We start from the raw sequence: 21,797 nt of genomic DNA on the forward strand, positions 1-21,797 counted from the left end.
CTGGAGCCTCCAGCAGATTTTTGAAAGTTTAAATTTTCACAAAATTTCATGAAATGGAGATGGAAAGATGAAATTTACTCTACACTACAATTTTAACACCCTCTGAAGACGACTTCAGGTGGGTTCATGTCATTTTAGGGCCTCCAGCGACTTTTTAGAAAATTACTGGAGCCTCCAGTAGATTTTTGAAACTTGAAATTTCTCCAACATTAATTTTTCAAATGGAGTTGGTGAGCTGAAATTTACTTCGCAGACTACATGATGGTTTCAAATGGTTTTGAAGCTTCCAGCTACTTTTAGGAAATTTCAATTTTCCAAAAAAAAACATCATACAACCTTTCAAAAAGTGGCTGGAGGCTCCAAAATGACTTGAAATTCACCAGCAGTCAACTTCGTAGCGTATTGAAATTAGTTTGCAGAATGAATTTCGACTCTCCATCTCAGTTTGACGAAATTATGGAGAAATTTCAAGTTTCAAAAATCTACTGGAGGCTCCAGTAATTTTCAAAAAAGTCGTTGGAGGCTCTAAAATGACTTGAAATCCACCTGAAGTCGTTTTTAGAGGGTGTTAAAATTGGAGTGTAAATTTCAGCTTTCCATCTCTATTTGATGAAATTTTGTGGACATTTAAAGTTTCAAAAATCTGCTGGAGGCTTCAGGAATTTTCAAAACGTCGCTGGAGGCTTCAAAACGACTTGAAATTCACCTGCCGTACTTTGTAGCGTATTGAAATTAGTTTTTAGAATAAATTTTAGCTTTACAACTCCAATTTGATGGAATTTTGTGGGAATTTCGAGTTTCAAAAACCTGCTGGAGGCTCCAGAACTGCTCAAAACGGGCTGAAACCGTTTCCAATCGATTTGGCATGTCGATAATAGGGTATATCCTAAATTTCAGCTTTCTCGGTCAATTTGGTAAAATTTTAATTTCTTTCCTCATTTTTGGCCTAAATTCGATTTTCAAAAATTCACCAAAAATCGAAAAACGCACTTTAGCCCTTAAAATTTTGACAGGTGATAAATTTTTGCATAATCTTTCGATCTACTCTTGTAAAGTTTGAAAAATTTCGTGCATGTCCCATGTTGAAGCGCAAAATCTGCGATTTCGGCTGACCTGTCAATCATAATGGCCGCCATTTTGTAAGTAAGGCCAACTTTTTTTTTTGGCAAGTTTGCTTTAAAATGTTCCTTAGGATGTTCCCTTTAAGAAAAAAGTTGTCCCGGAGGATCGGCAGGGGGGTGCAATTATACTCCTATTGTCATATGTCGGACTAAGTAAGTCGAGCCAAGAAGCCACACTCCACTATCCTTCCACCCTTAGCTCTCAAAATATGTAAAAAATCAAAAAAATAGAAGTATTTACGTCTTTTTACTTTCTAATCCTTCAATTCAGTCAATTTTCATTAGAAATATTGATAGGTATTTTTCTCCTCTCTACTTACAAGCCAAAAAAGTGGAACTTGTCCCCTTTAAAAATTTTCAAAAAAATGAATATTTTCATGTTTTTTTTTTTTTTTATTTTGATCCTCGGATTTGGTCCATTTTCATCAGAAAAGCACTACTTGATGTTTTCGATCTGCCCTGCCCCAACCAACTCCTTGATGAAAAAGTGGAACTTGGCCTCTTCCTGAAGTTTCTAAAAATAATTTGTTCTGTTGAGAGCATAGTTAATTTCATAGTTGTAAGTTCTTTTAATTTTTCAAGTATTAAAGTATCAGAATGAGTTGAACTAGCCAAGATTGCTGCTTGGGAGATCAAGAGGCTGGTTTCACAATGTACTTAGTTGATAACTTTTGGTATGATTTGCCAATTTCTATGATGACAATGAACAAGTGAGGCGTTTTTTCTGGTAGAAAAATTATTTAAAGGAAATCTGAGAGATAAAATTCAAAAAAAAATACAAATTTGTTAAATCTTTTTAGATTTTTTTCAACAATGTTGGCCACACATTGTTCAGGGGGTTTTCCGAAAAAAAAAATCTAAAAGTAGGACGTGTTTTGTGAGCGCACGCAAAAGCACACAGTGCATCTAAAGAAAATTTCAAAAATATCAAAAAATTCCTGTAAGAACTTGAAAAAATGAAAGAATTTGGGGGGAAATTTTTGGCAAAACAAAAAAGCTACCTATTAAACAAAAATCGTGATTTTGTTTGGCAAACTTTGAAACAAAAAGATGACTTTTTAGGTAGAGGCAAAGCAAACAAAAATACTTTTTGGGCGTTTTGGAAAAAAAGATAAAATTTCTGATCAATTTTGCCAAAAATTACATCCATTTGATTATTTCATCAAAAAATTATTTCCTGAGAATTTTGACGAAATAAAAAAAATATGTACAACTTTTCGTCAACTCGCCAAAACTTGACTCACTCGTTGACAATTTTCGCAAAAAAGGGGGATTTTTTGACAACTTTTTTTGGACATAGGCAAAAACACAAAAATTTACCCTTTGGACAAGTGTACCAAAAATGGATTCTTTTCGACAATTTTTACAAAAATTTACAGTTCTTGACTGTTTTTCCAACGAATTTGGCAGAAAAAACAACAGAACCCTATCAAACAAATTTGGCAAAAAACTGGACTTTTTCAACAATATGAGGATTTTTTTTAGCAAATGAGGCGAAAATGAATTCTTTTTATGGACTTAGAACTTTCGAGTTAATTAGTGTATCCTCAAAACAGAAGTGAAAAAAAAGGCCAGTTTAGAAGTATTCTGCTCAGAGATGAAAAATTTTCAAATAATTTGTACCTGCAGACATCAATTTTACACATTCTTTGAAATTTTTCAACTTTGGGACCTTTGTACTTGGAGGCCAACATCCTTTGAAAGACCAAGGGAGCTGATTATTCTTATAAATGTGCTTAGGTATTTAGAAAGATTCTGCCAATCGAAAATTTTCAAAAAATTTCTACAGACATCAGTTTTCTTCTATTTTTTTCGAATTTGGGATCCCCTACAAGATAGCCAAGATCTTTCGGAGGTGCAGCAAAAGTTTTTTCTTGAAAAGGGAGATAGTAGAACAATTCTAATGTTGAAATGCAATAATAAAAATGTTTCCCTGATTTCGATCAATTCTCATTTTTTTGTAATTTTTTCAACTTCGAAAAGGCTCCTCACTAGGGAGAGGGAGCCAATATGGTTTGGAGGGCCGGAGAGAAAGTTTTTTTTCACTCGAAAAGGGGATTATTTAGAAAAATCCTGACGAAAGAACAAATAATTTCAATACATTGAATTTTTTCATCATTTTTCTTTGGGGGGAGGAGCAACCAAAGCCACTTTTTTTTACAGATAAGAGATAAATAAAAAATAGGAAAATATTTCTCACCCGAGGTAACAACTTTGATGAGTGGTTGTATATACAAGCATGTGAAATTCTAGGTAAAAATGATGAAATATTACGAGTATGTTTTTCAATAGCCACCGCATGACTGTGGTTTCAATAGATATTTTTCACGGGTCAACGACAAAACGACAAAAATTCGTAGGCAGGTAAAGTAAAATGGAAGTGAAGTGGTAGCGTGCCGATGTTTTTTTTTTTTTTTCGTTCGGTTAATAAAATACATTCTACTTTTACTAGAGAAAAATAAAGCGAGGGGAAAATAGCAAAATAAAATATTTACGAGAACGGTAATAATATCGAAAAATATAATTTGAATGATACGGTCGACATTATTTTGTATTGGTTGGTGGGTGGTAAACGTCTGCATACAACATACCAAACCTATGGCTATCCACAACCCCACTATCTACCAATATATAAGTTCACTATCTGTATCTACTCACGAAACAGTAACTTTACCTCGGACCTTTCCACATACTGTAAATTCGTTTTCGTGCCATATATATAAAGACCACAGCGCGAAGAGAATTTACAAAACCGCTAAAAATGCCTCTATTTCTCTAACGTACTACGTACGTGCAATATTCGTGGAGAAAATTTGTTATAAATGTACTCGGGAGTAATTCACGCTGAGTTTTCCGTAAAACAATCGAGAGAGACGAGAACATAAATCAACGTAGATTTTTTCCCTGTACACCTCACATCATCTCGAACCTCAGCCACCGCTGCAGAATACTTTGTAGTATAGGTAGGTACTACCTATATATAGTATACAGCGATATAATCACGTTCGAAAAAATAATGACCAGATTTCTCGTTCGTCGTCGCCGTGTCTTCGGCGTGTTTTACGCGCGCGAACACAACCGAGAACGAGAGAATGAGAATTTCGCAGCGACGACGATGAAAGAAAAATAAAAGAATTTCTCGTTGGCTTGTTCGTTCGCGCGAACAACCCAATAAAATGAACCTAATTAACCTCGACTCCGCGTCGAGCTATTTGGCGAGAAAATGAGATAAAAATTCTCGACCATTATTCCGATATCGATTCGAATTGTCAATGATGCTTGAGTTTTTGAGCAGCTCGTCAATCTCGTAATCCGTATACGAACGAGCGACGCGGCTCGGCTCGGCTCAGCTCGAGCTCGACGAACAGAAAATAACGAACTTCCAAATAACACAGTGTGTCCCACAAGTTGTTCGAAGTGAGATAATACGAGTTGGAAGGCTTGGCGGGATGAAGGAGACGAAATAATTTCGAAAATATGGCCTTGGATTTCTCGAGTTGAGCACTTCCGATACAAATGACAGCACACGTTTGCCAGTTTTTTACTCATTTCTTCGAGTAGGTCAAGTTTATACCTTGCTTTCCTGTTTTTTTTTTCTTCAAATTATTTCCTGGAATAACATTAAAAATGGTTTCTGAATCTTCGAAATACGTAAATTTTTGGATCAAAGTGATCAAACACGATGGAATTGAAAATTTCTCAAGTTTTTTCCTCGTCCTACCCCCTCTCTTCAAAAGATTTGATTCGAAATCATACCGAAAATGGATTCGGTATCTTTGCAAACTAAGATTTAATTGTACCCATCACATTGTTGAAAACTTAAAAAATCGAAACAAAAATAGAAATTCCGATCACTTTAATGAAGTTTTAGATAATGAAGCCTGACTTTTGAGAACTAAAGACAAAATCAAGAAATTGCTAAGATTATGCCAATATTTTGAAAATGTCTTTCCGACATTTCGTCGGGTTTTTGAAAACTCTGTAAAATCTTTTTTTGGGGAGGAGAGAGAAGGGAGGGGGTTGCGGAGCTCCTAAAGACATTCTGCCAGATTTTTGAAAACGAAAAAAAACTCTACGAAGACCTCACCAATCTCATAGAAAAGACTTCACCATCGTTTTCATCAATTTTTACCCCTTCTTGGAAAACAACTTTTTTTCGTTTTATTTCGCTCCCACTCTCTAAAGTTGCTACCTGGAGTGGAAAAATCACGTCATGAAATTTTCAGCCACCCTCGGTGACAAATAAGTGATTGCCAATAAGCCCCTCCCCCCCCCCATTTTACAAAATCGAAGCAGCGGACAAAATGTTTAAAATTGTGAACTTTCTAGTTCCAACAACTCCGTCGAGTCCTTACTGAGGTAAAATCAACTTAAAAACCAATTCTAGCCCCTCTCTCCACCCATGGATATCCTGTGGATTAGAGAGGTGAGCTCTTATTTGTACTTGAATTGTGAAAAAAATAGAGGAGAAGGTACAATTATGGACCCAGGTACAAATATGGACCTCCCATGGTTTAGTGTACAACCACTAGCGCTACGGTCATGCTGGGTACTAAAAATTATACTAGTAGTGTAGTATCGATGATCCATGTACTTATTTCGGATCAATGCAAACTTGGGTGTCTCTCATCAGCAATTGTTTTTTTTGCGCATTATTTTCTTGCCAATGGAAAATTTTACAAGTTTTTCATTCAGTTATTCATCAACTTCAATTAAAGTTTGGAAAAAAAATTATTAGCTGTGATATACTACTATGCCGTACGTGACATGTATAGGGGAACCCACCTGGTAACACTGCGTTGTACTGGCAACACTGCGTTCCATACTCACAAGCTAGCCGCTTGAGCTGAGCTACGAGTGTAGGAAACGTCAGTAATGTGTTCGAGTGCACGCGGGCATGTTATTCATTTGCTTAAATTTTTATCATCGTTTCATACCAAATGCTGCTACTCTTCAAGCACCTCTCACGAACCTTTCTCACAACTCGAAAAAGCGTGACAAAACTCCCATTATCTGGACTGACAAACTTCATCGGTCGTTTCAAGCTTGCAAGGACGCACTTGCAAACGCTACTTATCTCGCTTATCCGGACTCCAATTGCGACCTTGAACTGATGACCGACGCCTCCTCAGTTGCAATTGGAGCCACCTTACATCAAATTCGCTCAGATGGCTTGAAAGAGCCACTGGGATTCTTTTCCTCAAAACTGACCCCTGCTCAGAAAAAATACTCGACATACGATCGCGAACTTCTAGCGATCTACTCGTCCGTGAATCTCTTCAGGTACATGGTGGAAGGTCGCCAATTTACAGTGCTCACCGACCATCAGCCCCTGGTTCACGCCTTTAATCAAAACCCAGAAAAAGTGTCACCTCGACAATTTCGTCATTTAGACTTTACAGCCCCTGGTTCACGCCTTTAATCAAAACCCAGAAAAAGCGTCACCTCGACAATTTCGTCATTTAGACTTTATAGGCCAGTTTACTACTGACATACGTTACATTCAAGGCAGTGAGAACAAGGTAGCTGATTGTTTCTCAAGAATCGAAACTATCTTGAGCATTCACTGCATCTCATCTGCCGAGCTAGCGAAAGCCCAGCAAATCGACCCTGAACTTCGGAAATTGATTTCGAAACCCTCATCTCTCCAACTTGTAAAAATCAACTCAAATGGTCACGACATTTACTGTGACGTGTCCAAACAAGGGTACCCGCGTCCCTATGTCAGAAAATTTTCGACCAATATCACAAGACACTTAATTTCGAATCGTTACGTTTGGCCAAATCTGCAGAGAGACATTAGTAATTTCACTCGTGCTTGTACGACTTGTCAGAGGTGCAAAGTAACTCGACACACTGTCGCGCCTCTGACACCCATCTCTCAAACAGCCGGTCATTTGGAACACGTTCATGTTGATTTAATTGGTAAACTCCCAGTCCCAAATGGTTACCAATATTGCCTTATAATGATCGATCGCGCAACTCGCTGGCCAGAAGTGGTACCTATCCCAGACCAGCAAGCCGACACAGTTGCCAAAGCCATGGTAGAGACATGGATTTCACGTTATGGTGCTCCTGTCACCTTTGGCCTTTTGAATGGTATACTCAAAAAAAAATTTTGATAATTTTTTCTACCCTTTAAAGCCAAAAAGCTAGAGGGGGTCCATATTTGTACCTTCTCCTCTACTTGTTGATGCCCTAAAGTTGTGGTGTTTCATGAGAATAATTTCTCCAACAATATGCTAGTAAAAACAAGTCGTGCCAGAGAGTCCCTTTTCTCCCCCCCCCCCCCCACCATTCAGTTCTCAAAATACCTATATAAGAACTTTAAAAAATTGAAAATTCCCCGTTTTCAACTTTCTAATTCTTGCATTTGGTCCATTTTCTTTAGAAATAGGTCAAATATTTTTAACCTTTTTGCATAGTGAAAAAAGTATAAATTGTCTCAATTGTCATATATTTTCAAGTTTTTTTATTTTTTTTTTCAATTTTAAACCTTAGATTTGGTCTATCTTTATCAGAAAAATCAGAAAAGCACTATTTAATGTTTTCGATTCCCCCCCCCCTCCTCCATTTCCACGATAAAAAAGTGGAACTTGGTCCCTCCCTCAGTTTCTAAAAATAATTTTGTTTATTGAAATATTAATTTCATAGGTACCTAGTTTAATTTTTTTCAACTTTGGAGGTCTTTAAGTAAGTAGGTGGCCAGCAATAAAATAAAACATTAAACAAGTAAGGTTTTTTTCTGGAAGAAAAGTAATTTAAAAGAAATCTGAAAGATTAAATTCAAAAAAAAAAAACCTGAATACTAAACAAAAAATATTAATACTTTTCGCCAACTGGCCAAAAATTGACTCTTGGCAAAATCAGATATTTTTAGGGCAATCTTGGCAAGAACAGTACTGTTTGACAATTTTGGTGAAAATCGGCCCCTTTGAAAATCTTACCAATAATGGAGACTTTTCCACAATTTTGTCAAAAATTGACGCTTTTTGACATTTTTTGACTTGTGCAAATTTGGCAGAAAAAAAATATACTCTTATAAGCAAGTTTAGGAAAAGCAAGACTTTTGAAACAAAAAGAGGACGTTTTAAATAGATAAGGTGAAAAAAATTTTGGTCGTCTGGGGCAAAAAGGAGGGAAAACTTTATGGACATACGACTTTCGAAAATTAGCGTCCTCTCAAAATACAAATGGAAGTAAAAAAAGAGGTCTGTTTAGGAATATTCTGCTCAGGAATGAAAAATTTTCAAATGATTTGTACAAGGGGACCATAAGGGAGGGGGTTTCTTGAAAATGTGCTTATTTAAAAAGATTCTGCCCATTGAAAATTTTTCAACAAATTTCAACAGATATCAATTTTCTATTTTTTTTTTTTATTTCTTCTAAATTATAGGGTGGGCTCCATACAAGAGAGCCAACTACATTTTGAAGGATACAGCGAAGATTTTTTCATGAAAGGAGGGGGTGGTAGAACAATTCTAATATGGAAATGAGATATTGTTAAAAAATCCCTGATTTTGGTTTATTCTCATTTTTTGTAATTTTTTCAATTTTGAGGGACTTCTTATACTAGTGGACAGAATGATTTGAAGGGCCAGAGAAAGCAGGGGATTAGGTATTTGAAAAAATTCTGACGCAAAAAGAAAGATTTTTGATAAATTGATTTTTGTTGTTGTTTTTTTCAAATTATTCATCATGGGGGCTGCTGGCACTTTGCAGATTTGAGGGGGGATGAAAAATAAGGAATTATTTTCTCACCCTAGCTGTAATAACTCTGGTGAGTGGGAGGTAGAAAATTCACTCCTTCATGGAAAAAAGGAACTTGGCCCCTCCCTGAAGTACCTACTCTGAAAGAAGATTGAATTTTTAAAAAATATGTACTACTTAATTTGTTTGAGTTTTTAATTTTTTCAACTTCGAAGGTTTTTATATAGGTTGCCAACATTGTTGGGAGGGACTGAGGGAATTTTTTTTTGAAAAAGGAATCATCTAAGTAGAAGTATTCTGCTCGGAGATGAAAAAAATTTCAAATAATTTGTATTTGAGGGCACCGATTTTTCATATTTTTCGAGATTATTTTTCAACTTCATGGGCTTCATCATTTGGATGACCATGGGAGTTTTTTTTTGAAAATGTAGTTACTTAAAATTACTTTGCCTAAAAATGAAACATTTTCAATAAATGTTTACGCATATAAATTTTTCATTTTTCTTGTTTATTTTTTTCGACATTGAGAGACTTTATAAACAAGGGAACCGAGATCATATAGGAGACCAGGCGAAGGATTTTTCTTGAAATTTTGCTTATTAGAATGATGCTGCCCATAAATGATAAATCTTCATAAAATTTTTAAAGACATGAATTTCTTATAACTTTTTTTATTTTTTCCAAAATTTGGGAGTCTTTATAAAAAAGAGCCATCGTCATTTCGGGGTTCAATACAAGTTTTTCCTTGGAAAAGGGCTTATGTAGAACGATTCTAAAGTGAAAGTGAGATATTTTCAACAAAAAAAATATCCCTGATTTTGATTTATTCTGATTTTTTCAACTTTGAAGGGCTCCCTACTATATGAGGCCAACAAGGTTCGAAGGACTGCGGGGAAAGCTTTTTCTTGAAAAGGGGATTAGGTATCCTGAGCAAAAATTCTGACACAGAAACAAAGAATTTTGATGAATTGATTTTTTTTCAAGTTCGATGGGGCTACCGGCATCTTCTTTTGCGGATAGAAGAAAAATAAAAAATAGCGAATTATTCTCTCACCCAAATTAACAATTTGGGGGAGGGGAAGTGGAAAATTCAAACTTTGCAAAATAAAGTACACCTCAACGAGTACGTTTTTCAATATTTGACATTTTGCAAAACTTCCGAAACACACTGTACTTGATCGCGAACAATATGAATTTCATATTACGGCTTCTCGCGCCTCACTCCTGGCGCAGAACTGACGCGGCAAGACGAGAGACTCGCATCGGCTTTAAATCACACTTTAAATAATGGTATTTTTAAATTAAAACTCGAGGTAGTGCAAATTTACGGTTATTCGTTTCGCTATATAACTACATCGGCAAGATAGAAAATAAATAACCAATCGGCCCTATATATTACGGCCTTAGCAAAGTTGCTGCTTTACAATAAAGAAAATTGCCCTCGTCAATCTCATCATTCTATTTGAGTAACATAAATCTTATATCCTCGGCTCTTATAAACCTATATATACGCATAGTCGAATCAAAATTCACCACAAAGAAGCAAAAACGGTGGCGTGGCAGCGAGGGAAAAAAGAGATAAGCGAGCGAGATGCGAGATGGGAGATGCATCGACGATATTTTCAACTCGTACTCGGTATTCGCCACTGCAAATATACGTTAAGCTCGCGTATAGAATTTTCACAATGATCGGCAATCTGCTCTCACTGCCACGACCACCTCACCTTGGCAGTGGCTGTCAGCAGCAACAGCACGAGTGTATACAGCTAATGTAAATTCATCGTATCGGACCATTTGACAAGTTGGTGTTATTTTTTGCTCATTTTTTAATACGTGCTGGAGCGTACGCGACGACGACGTAACGCGAGCGCGGGATCGGGCTCGGGCTCGTAATACGTACGTGGCCTTTTAATAAAAATTCACTTTTATCGGGTTATTTATGAGCGGGTTATCGCTCTTTTTTGTTGTCATTTATATCTCTATACGTACATATATATATATTTTTTCATCATCGATTTTCGAGTATAGTACTGTACGATACGTGTCTGTGGAGGGAGGGAGCTAGCATGCTGGTATACGCCAAATTTGCGAGCGCTTTTTGGCACCGTGCACCTTGCCCTGTCTATATCGTTCTGCTCTAAATTCACATTGTAAAGTAGGTTTGAATTTTTCATGTTTCCGGAGTCGAATTTTTATCAGAATGTGTCAAGTGGATACGAGATCGAAGTTTATGATACGTGATTCATCTTCGAACTGGGACGAAAGGCTGTTGTGTGAACGGCAGACAGGAAATTTTCACTTCACGTCGGTCGTGTTGAAAAAGCGAGCAAGAGCGAAAAAATGTTATTTCTGAAAAAAATTTTCTCATGAGCGAATTTTTCGACCTGGCACCTCAAAACCAACGTGAATTGAAAGAGCATGTCCTGAAACTTTCGTAATCAAAATTCCAAATGCCAAAGTTTATTTTTGAATTTTTTACGAATTTTTAAAAAAATTTTAAAATTCAAGAAAGATGTTTTCATGACAATTTTTTAACTTTTCCATAAAATGAATGCTTTTAACAAAATAAAACTAGTATGAGGAATTATTTCATCCCACCCCTCCCCCTCCTCCTCCTCCTCAAAAAAAAATAATAAACCATCAATTTTAAGCTATTCTGGAGCCTCCAGTACCTGCTTAAGATTTCAATTTTCTCCAAGAAATTTCAAATTGCTTCGATAGGGAGAAAATTAGTCTCGAATATTTTGAATTTTCTAAAATTTACCAAACCAAAAAAAAAAAAATGAAAAGTAAACTTTAACAGCCATTTAGGTATCTAATTACTGAGATTTTGAGACAAGCTCTCTCGATTAAGTTTGCATTTCGTTCGAATTAGAGAGCATCAATTCATTGAAATAGTTCCCTAGCAAGGTACAATTTCTCATTCCTGGCGCAGAACCCGCTACCATTCTAGTCAAGAATTGAAAATCGTTTTTTCAAACACGAAGCAAAAGGTACGATTAAGCTCTTTTTCTTTACCGTTTGTTTTGAGGCAATCGTGAATCGAGGTTTTATTCCTGGCACAAAATCCGCTTACTTGATCCCAGTCAGAAAAATTGAGCAAAATGATTACAAAAAAACAGTACTTGGGGCAGTTTAATTGGTTGAATACGAATCCGAAAATTAAATGAACTTTGAATAAGGACTGTAAACTTTTTCAAAAATCTATTTTTTCAGATTTTTCTATAAAATTTTAGATTTTGAGATGAAAAAGGAGATAAGGTAACCTTCTGTATTTAAAATTGAGCTAAGTAATCACCAAAATGGTGAAAATCAGAGTAATTTTACTCGCTAATTGCGTTTTAAAAAATTCCAAACAGGAAAAATTCTTTTAGGTACCTTGGAAGGGGCTTGGAAGTTCAATTTTCTAATTCCTGGCGCAGAACCCGCTTGCTTTTCCTGTCGACACTTTGAAATCGTCTTTCACAGCAAACACAGGGAAAAGAAGAGCAAACGTGATCTTTCTCCCTTTCTACTCTTTTTGAAGCAATTATTAGTTAGATTTTTGTACTCCTGGCGCAGAACCCGCTTGCTTTTCCAGTCGACACTTTGAAACCACCTTTCACCGCAAACGTAGGGAAATGAAGAGCAAACGTGATCTTTCTCCTTTTCTACTCTTTTTGAGGTATTTCTTAGTCCGATTTTTGTACTCCTGGCGCAGAACCCACTCACCTGTCACCAATTAAAAAATATCGAATTTTGAAAAACTGATCAAAATAATTGCATTTGGTTGCATACATAGGTATGCATTGGAGTAAATTAAGCTCATCGAAAACAAATCCAAAATTCATAGGTCAACGTTCTGATGAGAAAAAAAGTGAATTTTTTTCTGAATTTCTCATGTTGAATTTCAGATTTTATGGTGGAAAAATGGATATTTAAAATTCGGCTAAATGATCGTGAAAATATTAAAAATTGGAATAATCTGACTCGCTGAATCCAATTCTTATTGCACAGTATAATTGAAATCTGCCCGAGCGAAGCGAGAGCAGAAGCTTTGAAATTTATACCTAATTTGAAAAGTAAAATAAATTACGCAAAAAGTCAATTTTCATAGCTTCAACATTTCAAAATTTCAACTACAGTTTTCAGGAAATTATAATAGGTATATATAGTTTTAAAAATAGGAATGAAAACCAGAGCGAAGTGTGGGCAAAAGCTCTCGAAAATTTGCAATTCTTCATTTTTTTTCAGGACATAATTTTTGCATTTTCAAAACAACCAATTTTGGCAAAAAATAGGGCATTTTTTGATATTTTAGCTTTCAACTGGAATACATTGGGAAGACTTCTTGGGGGAGGGGAGGGGATGGGAGGGGGAATTTCAATTAAAACATCATTATTTGAGAGGTCAATTTTTTTACTCTCAAACTTTAGTCGGAGAGAGGAAAAGGAAAAAGATCTGGCTCGAGGGAAGCGAGGGCAAAAACTTTTGAAAAATTTACAATTCAAGAAGTAAAAACCTATGGTTTTTTTTACAACATCTTTACTTTTCCCTGCTTACACAATTTCTTCCTCAACTTTTTTCAACTCACCCAATTTTCCCCAAAAATTCTCAACTTTTCGCCTAAATTTTTCTACCTGGAGAAGACGGGCACCTCCCCCCCCCAAACACTCCCTCACCCCATTCGGTATCTACTTCTTTGTATCTAGAGACGATGAGAAATTGTCCATAGAAAGGCAGGCGGGTTCTGCGCCAGGAATGAAGAATTAGACTTTCTAATTGACCTTCAAGAAAATATTTGGAACTGACGCGCTCCAATTCAAACGAAACCATGCTAAATTGACTGAAACCAAAATGTCGGGTACTAATTAGTGTATTTTTTGGATTTTTGACAAATTTTTGACCTTTCACCAGTTTTTAAAAAATCTGATTTCGAGAAACTGAATACCTAAAATAATTGCAAAAAAGTGTATTTTAGGTAAATTTAGCTCGTTAAAAACGAGTCCAAAATTCATAGGTCAACGTTCTGAAACGGATGTGAATTTTTTCCTAGATTTTTCATGACGAATTTCAGATTTCACGGTGAAAAAATAGGTAGGTATTTACAATTCAGCTTAAATGATCACGAAAATATTGAAAATTTGGGTAATTTGACTCGCTGAATTGAAATTTTTTTTGAAAATGTTTTGTTTTGTTTTTCTACTCACATTTTTGTTAGTTCATTACTGGAGGTAAGTATTGAGGAATTTTCAAATTTTCAAGTCAATTTCGGAGGTCAAAAGTTGACATAATTTTTTTTTTTTAAATGAGCATTTTTATTTCCTGTCTTTTTTTTTATTCTTTTCGCCATCTCGTATGCTTTTATCATCGTTTTGTTCGAAGATTAAAGAGTAAAATAGGTTCCTACTCACAGCAGACGAAGAAAATCTGCAGATATGTTTTTATTGTACCCTTTCTTATCGAATACACGATGAGTATGTCCTCTAAAAAAAACATTTTATTAGGTACCTTTTATTTGCAGGTTAATTTTACAACGCCTTGTTTACCTATAAGTAATACTCGGGAGAACAGATTTTTCGCAATTGAGTTTACTACCTACTAGGTACGCGAAGCCGAATTATTTTTGTTGATTTAACTCTCACACGTACATACAAGTATATAATCCGCACACTGCACAGTACTGTAGTTAAGAAACGCATACCTCTACATGCAAACCTCGCTAAGTGTATATCGATTCCAAAACAAAAAATAAATGAGATGGAATGTCTCTGAGGGAATTATTCCATTCGCGGTTCTTTTCAGAAAGCGACAACGTAGGTTAGTGTCTTGAAAGACACGCTGAGCTCTCTTTTCTCCAATTCTCATTCGTTTTACCCAGTCAACTGACGACGACTGCTATAATGTTGAAAACGCACAAGCATTATTGTCGTTGTAAACAGTTCGCCTTTTTTTTCTCTCTCTATCTTCTTTCACTCCTTTATACTTTACTTTCATCTTGGGCTTTTGCCTTATTCGCCGTTTTCAAAGATCGCCTTCGCCTTTATCGTTTCCGAACAATGGCAAAGTGTTTTTTGGTCAACTTATACTTGTGTAGTTTCGCGCACAGCTCGACGTTAATTAAGTTTACGACCAGAGTGTGCCGCATTTTAGACGCATAATGCGTCGAGCGACGTGGTGCGAACTGCGAAGATATAAGTGCTACTGGGATATTTTGATCCGCAGTTCTAAAAAAAAATACAGAAACAAGAATCGCGGCGGAAAAAAGTGAATTCGGTTTGATCAGATGTAAAAATTAAATTACAAGTTATTTACATTGAGATCAAATATCTACTTCATTTCTGCTATTAGAGCGGGAAAATAAGGTAAAAAAGCGAAGGCGAAAAGGAAAAAATTGGCACATCAATTTTTTCTTCGGGAATGTGTTCAGATGGACCCCCTGAACTACCAAAAAAAAAACCGACCCTCCTACCCCTGGAGCTAATTTTTTTAGAGGGCTAAAACCGGTTGCGATTCACGTTTTTTGCGTTTTACTCCGTAAATATTAGGTTTACGATAAAAACTACCATGACAAAAAATGTTCCCCTTCAAATTCTCAATAATTTGATACTACTCTCGATACCCATCCCTCAAGGGGGTGCCTAAAAAAAAGGGGTGGAAAGAGTAGGTGTTTCAAAAAAATGTAAGTTTAGTAAATTAATCAAAATTACCACTTAATATTATTCGTTTTCGCTCAATTTTTTTTACAAAGTCTACACACCCAACTACTAATCAAACCACCATTGATTAGTCTTCAACCCTCCCCGGGGGTTGGTGGGGGGTGCTTGATTTTTCAAGTAACACACAACTGAATCATGTATTCGAAAAACGAATCTGGACGTGCGATATATCGAAGAGTATGTTTTCGAGGTCGCTGAATACGGATACGAACTTATTTTCTGGGTCTAACCCCTCAAAGCCCCTCTGTGCCCCAAAAAGAGGGTCAAAATTTTGAAAAATCGCGATAAGTCGAGTGATATATCTAATTTGTAGCTTACTCATTTGTTCTATTTTTAAATCATGAAACAAAACTTTTGAGACCTCCTTCTGAAAAAAATTTAAGTATTTTTGGGAGAAAATGGCTTGTCTTTTCATATTATAACTAACATTTTTTGCTATTTCAATTTATTATTTCTTCTTCGTCGTCTTCTTCTTCTTCTTCTTCTTTTTTTTGCTGAAAACATGAATGTCTAAAAATTTTCTACTAAGTGATGATAAATTTCGGAGCGAGGGGGGGGGAGACATCAAAGCATCTGAAAATTTTGATTCGAAAAAAAAAATCGAAATGCTTTTTGAAGTAGTGAAAAAATAATATTGAACCCCTCCCCCTTCCATTCAAATAAAATTCGAGAAATTGTCTTGCTTTGCCTTTTTTACTATTTTTAATCATAAAACAAAAATTTGGGGCCTCCCCTTTCTCAAAAATGTTGAGGTAGTTTTGAAAAAATGGCTCGTATTCTCATATTTTGAATCAAAAATTTTTCAATTTCCCATTTATTCTTCCCTTATTTTGAAAATTTCAATTTCTAAAAATTTTTACTCTAGTAATGATAAATTAGGGAGGGAAAATCTAAACATTTTAAAATTTTGAATTGAAAAAAAAAATCAAAATGTTTTTTAAAGTAGGTAGTGAAAAAAATCGATTGTAGTAATATTGAACATCTCCTCTTCCTTCAAAATAAAATATGAGAATTTGTCCTGCTTTTATTACCCTATTTTTTAACATCACTAATTGGTGGGAAGTGTAAAGAGTAAAATGAGTGATATATTGAAAATGAGTCCATGGTCTTGTTTTCAACGATCTTGAAAATCTTGATTTTTCAAGTAACACACAACTGAATCATGTATTCGAAAAACGAATCTGGACGTGCGATATATCGAAGAGTATGTTTTCGAGGTCGCTGAATACGGATACGAACTTATTTTCTGGGTCTAACCCCTCAAAGCCCCTCTGTGCCCCAAAAAGAGGGTCAAAATTTTGAAAAATCGCGAAAAGTCGAGTGATATATCGAATGGTATGTTTTCGAGGTCGCTGAGTACGAATATGAACTTATTTTGTACTGGTAGGGGATGCGCCCGCAGCTTCCACCTAGAGGGAAGTTGTGTTCCTGTCGGAGTGGCAGCACTGCTTACGAGTAGTGCACTCTGTCGAAGTAGTTCGAGACGCGCCACTCCGAGCTTCGAGCTTTGAAAGCTCGTTAGGTATATTTTCACTGGTGCTAGCGTAAGGTAGCAAGTTCAGAGCTTCCGCTTGTAGTCGATACTACAAGTGTATTTTATTCAATAATGTGTAGTGTGTTTTATTATAATTCTTCGCGTGTGTTATACCAGAGAAGTGAATAAAACATTACGAACATTTAGCGGTCTTATGATCATTTATGAGGTGTCTCAACATCACTGCAATTTGATATCTTTCGCAAGGATATCGGGCAAGTTTAGGTTCCCTGGGCTTATTATATGCACGCTGGTCTTGCGGAGGTCTCCCTCAAAGTAAAGACCTCCCAAACCACCACATATTTGGCGCCCAAGCGTGGTTCTCTAACCCAGGGCTTTTCAAAATTGCATTTATTGCAATATTTAGGCGCAAGCAGAGACGTTTTAGTCGAAAACGAGGCACACCGCGTGTTCTCAGGCCTAGCCTACAATTGCGCTCGTAAGACGCAAATTGCAATTTATTGCATCGGAAACTTGTTTTCCATTTGAGGTTTCACCTCACAGAGACGATTCGAAGAAATCGCGAATTTTTTTATCGTTTATTCGGAAAAATTTCGGTCCAATTTGGTCAACGAGGCGACCAACCAGTCAACCAGGCGACTGCAACAATCAACCAACGGTCAACTTGGCGACCGCAACGTTCATCTGAACAGGTACGTGAGTTTTTATTCTCGAAAAAATCGCGAAAAAGTGTCGAAAATCGCGTTAGAAATAGAGCTTTCATACCAAGTTCGACAAGCTTTGGTTTGGAAAAACCGAGCACAGTTGAACAAGCTTGACACGAAAGCTCAAGGTCAAGCGCCGAACGTTGTAAAAGCTTGTACCACGTACCTGAAACAGAGAAGTTACAAAGTTCGATAATGGCTACGAATAATTTGGAATATTTATCGGATGAATTTCTTGAATTATTACCTGAACGGATGCGACGATTATATGAGATGACGGCTGAAAATAATTCTCCAAATCCTGGAATTGACAATTCGCGACGATCCAGTTTTCCATCGATTAATCTGGATACACGTGTGACACAATTGCGACCTGGAATCAGAGAATACGACAGTGACGGCGTAAATCAGAGATGTGTAAATGAAAATCAGAGATGTTTAAATGAAAATCAGAATAACGGTAAAAAGCAGCTGAGACGTTCGACCAGAAATGCTGCGAAAGATGCTGATTTTCGACGCCGTGAACAATTAGGAATTCAAAAAACACCTAAATCGAAGCCACCTAAAATTAGAGATCGAAAATTATTGCGCAGTTTGCACGAGAACATTTTGGATCAGAGAAGGGAATGGCGAAGTGCTGAAATTCGGATCGATTCCCAGGAATATCAGGAAGCACTCGAAGATGGTGATTTGGATTTTTTAAAAACTGACTTAGACGAAATAGATGCGAATGGTGCCGACGAAGCTATAGCTGGAAGCAGTGCACTGATGTCAGGATTCGAAAATCCTGATGCATCGATAAACCAAATTGAACTGGAGTATGAACTCGAAGATGAAATAAACCGATCAGAGAGATGTTTAAAAAATATTGCTGAATCCAAAATGGCCCAAATTTGCAGTTTTGATCCTGTGAATTTTGAGAAGAAAATTGATTTGAAAATTGAGAAAAAGCCTGATGAGCAATATCCAGCACCATTATCTCAGGACGAGTTAATTTTTCGAAAATGGGCCTATGCTGCATCTGATAATCACGATAAAAATGAAGACACCATTAGTAGTCGAGTAGTTGACTCTGAAAAGGCGATTTCAAGAACCAGAGAGGATGTAGGTCACTTATATCTAGAGCTACGTGCTCAAATGGCCAGAATGAAATCAGATCTCAAAAAAGATCACGAGAAGAGGATCAATGACCTAAGATCAGAGATGAGAACAACCTTCAGAGCCTACAGGGAAACTACTGATCGAGTACTCACCTCTCACGTGCTCATTATAAACAAAATGAAAGAGAGAAATATGTACATGAGTAATTTAATGCATCAGATTCAAATGCAGTACTTAGAAGATCAAGAAAATATGCAGATCGAAAGAGCCGAGTATTTATCATGGAAAGATCACGTTGACGGTTTCATAGCAGAGCTTCATGATCCAGAAGAACCACCCTACCAGCCCCCTGTTGTGCCGACAGTTGTGCACAACGTAAACAGTAGCAATGCCGATAACACTGCCAGTCGCAGCAGTGTAAATCCAGGCAAAGGCGCAGATCTTTTCCGAGGAAGGAGAGGATCTAGAGATCGATCAAGGTCCCCCGCCCCCTACAGGGGCAACACCGATAACGACAGCCGCAGTAACGAGAGATGTGGCAACAATGGTAGCAGTAACAATAGCTATCGAACGCATGATAACAGACCTAATCGCGATAGATCATCGTCAAGAGAATCACGATCAAACAGAGATGATAGAAACAACGATCGAGACCATCGAAATGATCGAGATAGCAGAGATTACCGAAACAACGATCGAGATAACAGAGATAATAGAAACAACGATCGAGGCAGCCGTGATCGACGAGACAGCAGAAATGATCGAGATAACAGAGATGATCGAAATAGCGATCGAAGCAGTGATTATAACAACAGCAATCGTAACAGCTTCGACGGCAGCAGTAATAGCAGTAACTATAATCGCGACAACAGAGATGATCGACGAGATGATCGACGCGATGATCGAGCGAATGATCGACACGGAAACGACGACGATCAAGAAGTGCAGATTGATCCTAGATGGATTCAGGCTGAACGTGAGCAGCAAAACAACCCCCCAGAACGTAAACTGAATTATAGAATCAGATTTGGGAATTCAAATTTCAACATAAGACCAGACAGATTGCGTGAATTTGGGGTAAGATATTCGGAAGATAATAAGTACCAAGTTTACAACTTCTTGCACCGATTTGAAAGACGTATGCAGCCATACCAAGTATCCCAAAGCCAGTATTGCGATGCCCTAATGGTCCTGATTGATGATAAGCTGATTCATATGGCACCTTGGAAAGATTTGCAAGAAAACAATACTGATTATTATCAATTGAGAAAAGATTTCATCGATTGTGCTTGGGGTCCTCAGAGACAAAATGAGGCTAGAAACCATTTCAGAAATATGCCAGTGTGTAAAACATCTTCAACCACACAATGTTCAGAATTGATGATATGGCTGAAAGTGCTCAAAACGACAAATTCACCATTTGAAGATATCATTATGATGATATACTATAAAATGACACCCAGCCTCAGACCTCGCTTCACTGAGATTGAATTGCAAGATATCAACGTTTTCGAGAAAAGACTGAGTGGAATGACTCGTGTTGAAGAATTTGCTCAGAGACCTCCTGAACCAGAAAGGCCTGCTACTCAGACTCGAAATACACAACAAAGATCAGAGAATCGTCGATCCAGTTTTGGTGGCACTGATAGGCGCTCCAGTTCCTATACAGTGCGGAATAACATCAATGAAAACAAAAGTGAGCGCACAACTGACAAGTATAAAAAGCCAACCTACGATAAAAATAAAAGTCAGCCCAAATCAGAGACTACCAAAAGCTACCAAAAAGACAGAAAAGATGAATCTAAGTATAAAAAACCGAAGGAAAAGACACATGGTGTTAATCAAATGAGTAAGGAAGAAACACCATCAGAGAATGAAAGCTCAGAGGAGCAACAGTCCCCCCCTACCTCACCTGAGGGATCAATTGATTCAGCAGGATTGCCGTCGGGAAACCAGTAGCTGACGCGTGCAAATTAGCACAAGTGGAGCAATTCCATGAGCTACCACAAGAAGAGTTTGAACTCATTGGAGATTCACTCGCCGTATTTTTAGCAAATATAATACCACGACGAAGGCCTGAAATCACTCAGCCTTATCTCAAAGAACAGATCAACATCAGCGATCTGAAAACAGCCATCAGAGCAGCCACCTTTACGAAGAAAAAAGCCATTATATCACTGGCTCAATATGAACTGAACTACTCAGACATGGCTTCGAGTGTTGTGAAAAATTATGCGAAGCAAATTCTGGACAATTTAAAGCAGAAAGGATTTGAAAAAATCATTTTGCTGTTCCCACTGGTAAAGCCAAAAACTTCTGCAAGTAATCCAGTATCAATGGACAAGTATTTTGCCTACAGAAGAGCGCTAGAGTCACTGGAAGACGATGTTGTGTCATTTTGGTGGTCTCCTGCTGCCTTATTTTTGGACTTGAAAAGAGACTCACAAGATCGATATAAGCGTCAATTTCGAGTTGATAAAGATTACAACATGATGCCAGTGATGCATAAATTCCATTTAAGCAGAAAAAATGGCAGATATTATCCCAGATTTGCACGCAAAACGGAGTTGTTCCAAGAGATGGATAAAATGTACAATTACGATTGGCATCAGAAGAAACCTCCTGAGAATGGCACTGAGCAACATGGCACTCAGACTGAAGAGAGTAGAGAAGTTATAACTGAGGAAGATGGCTTGCAATATGAAGTAGTAAAGAAGAAAACCCTGATCGAAGAGAAGAACTCAGACATTCCTAAAAACATCGAAAAGGAAGTCACTGATGCTGTAAAGAAAATAGAGAAGTTAAAAAAGTTCATGAAACCTCAAGCGCTCCAAAAGCTACTCAACAAGATAGGAATCCCCTCCCCCCATGAGGAGGAACAAAACTTATCAGAGACATTGCAAACACCTGTTAAATCCGCTGGGGCATCAGAGAAGTTAAAAATAACAGTCAATCACGTGACTGGGGC

At 37.0% G+C, this 21,797-nt stretch overlaps 1 protein-coding gene across 3 annotated transcripts in view; it reads right to left on the reverse strand.

Annotated features, from left to right (window-relative positions):
- Nucleotides 1–21,797, reverse strand: part of SK (small conductance calcium-activated potassium channel) — a 532,534-nt gene that overhangs the window by 485,860 nt on the left and 24,877 nt on the right. The gene's annotated exons all lie outside the window — the stretch shown is intronic.

Source organism: Planococcus citri, chromosome 5, assembly GCF_950023065.1.
Source record: "Planococcus citri chromosome 5, ihPlaCitr1.1, whole genome shotgun sequence".
Lineage (NCBI taxonomy): Eukaryota > Metazoa > Arthropoda > Insecta > Hemiptera > Pseudococcidae > Planococcus > Planococcus citri.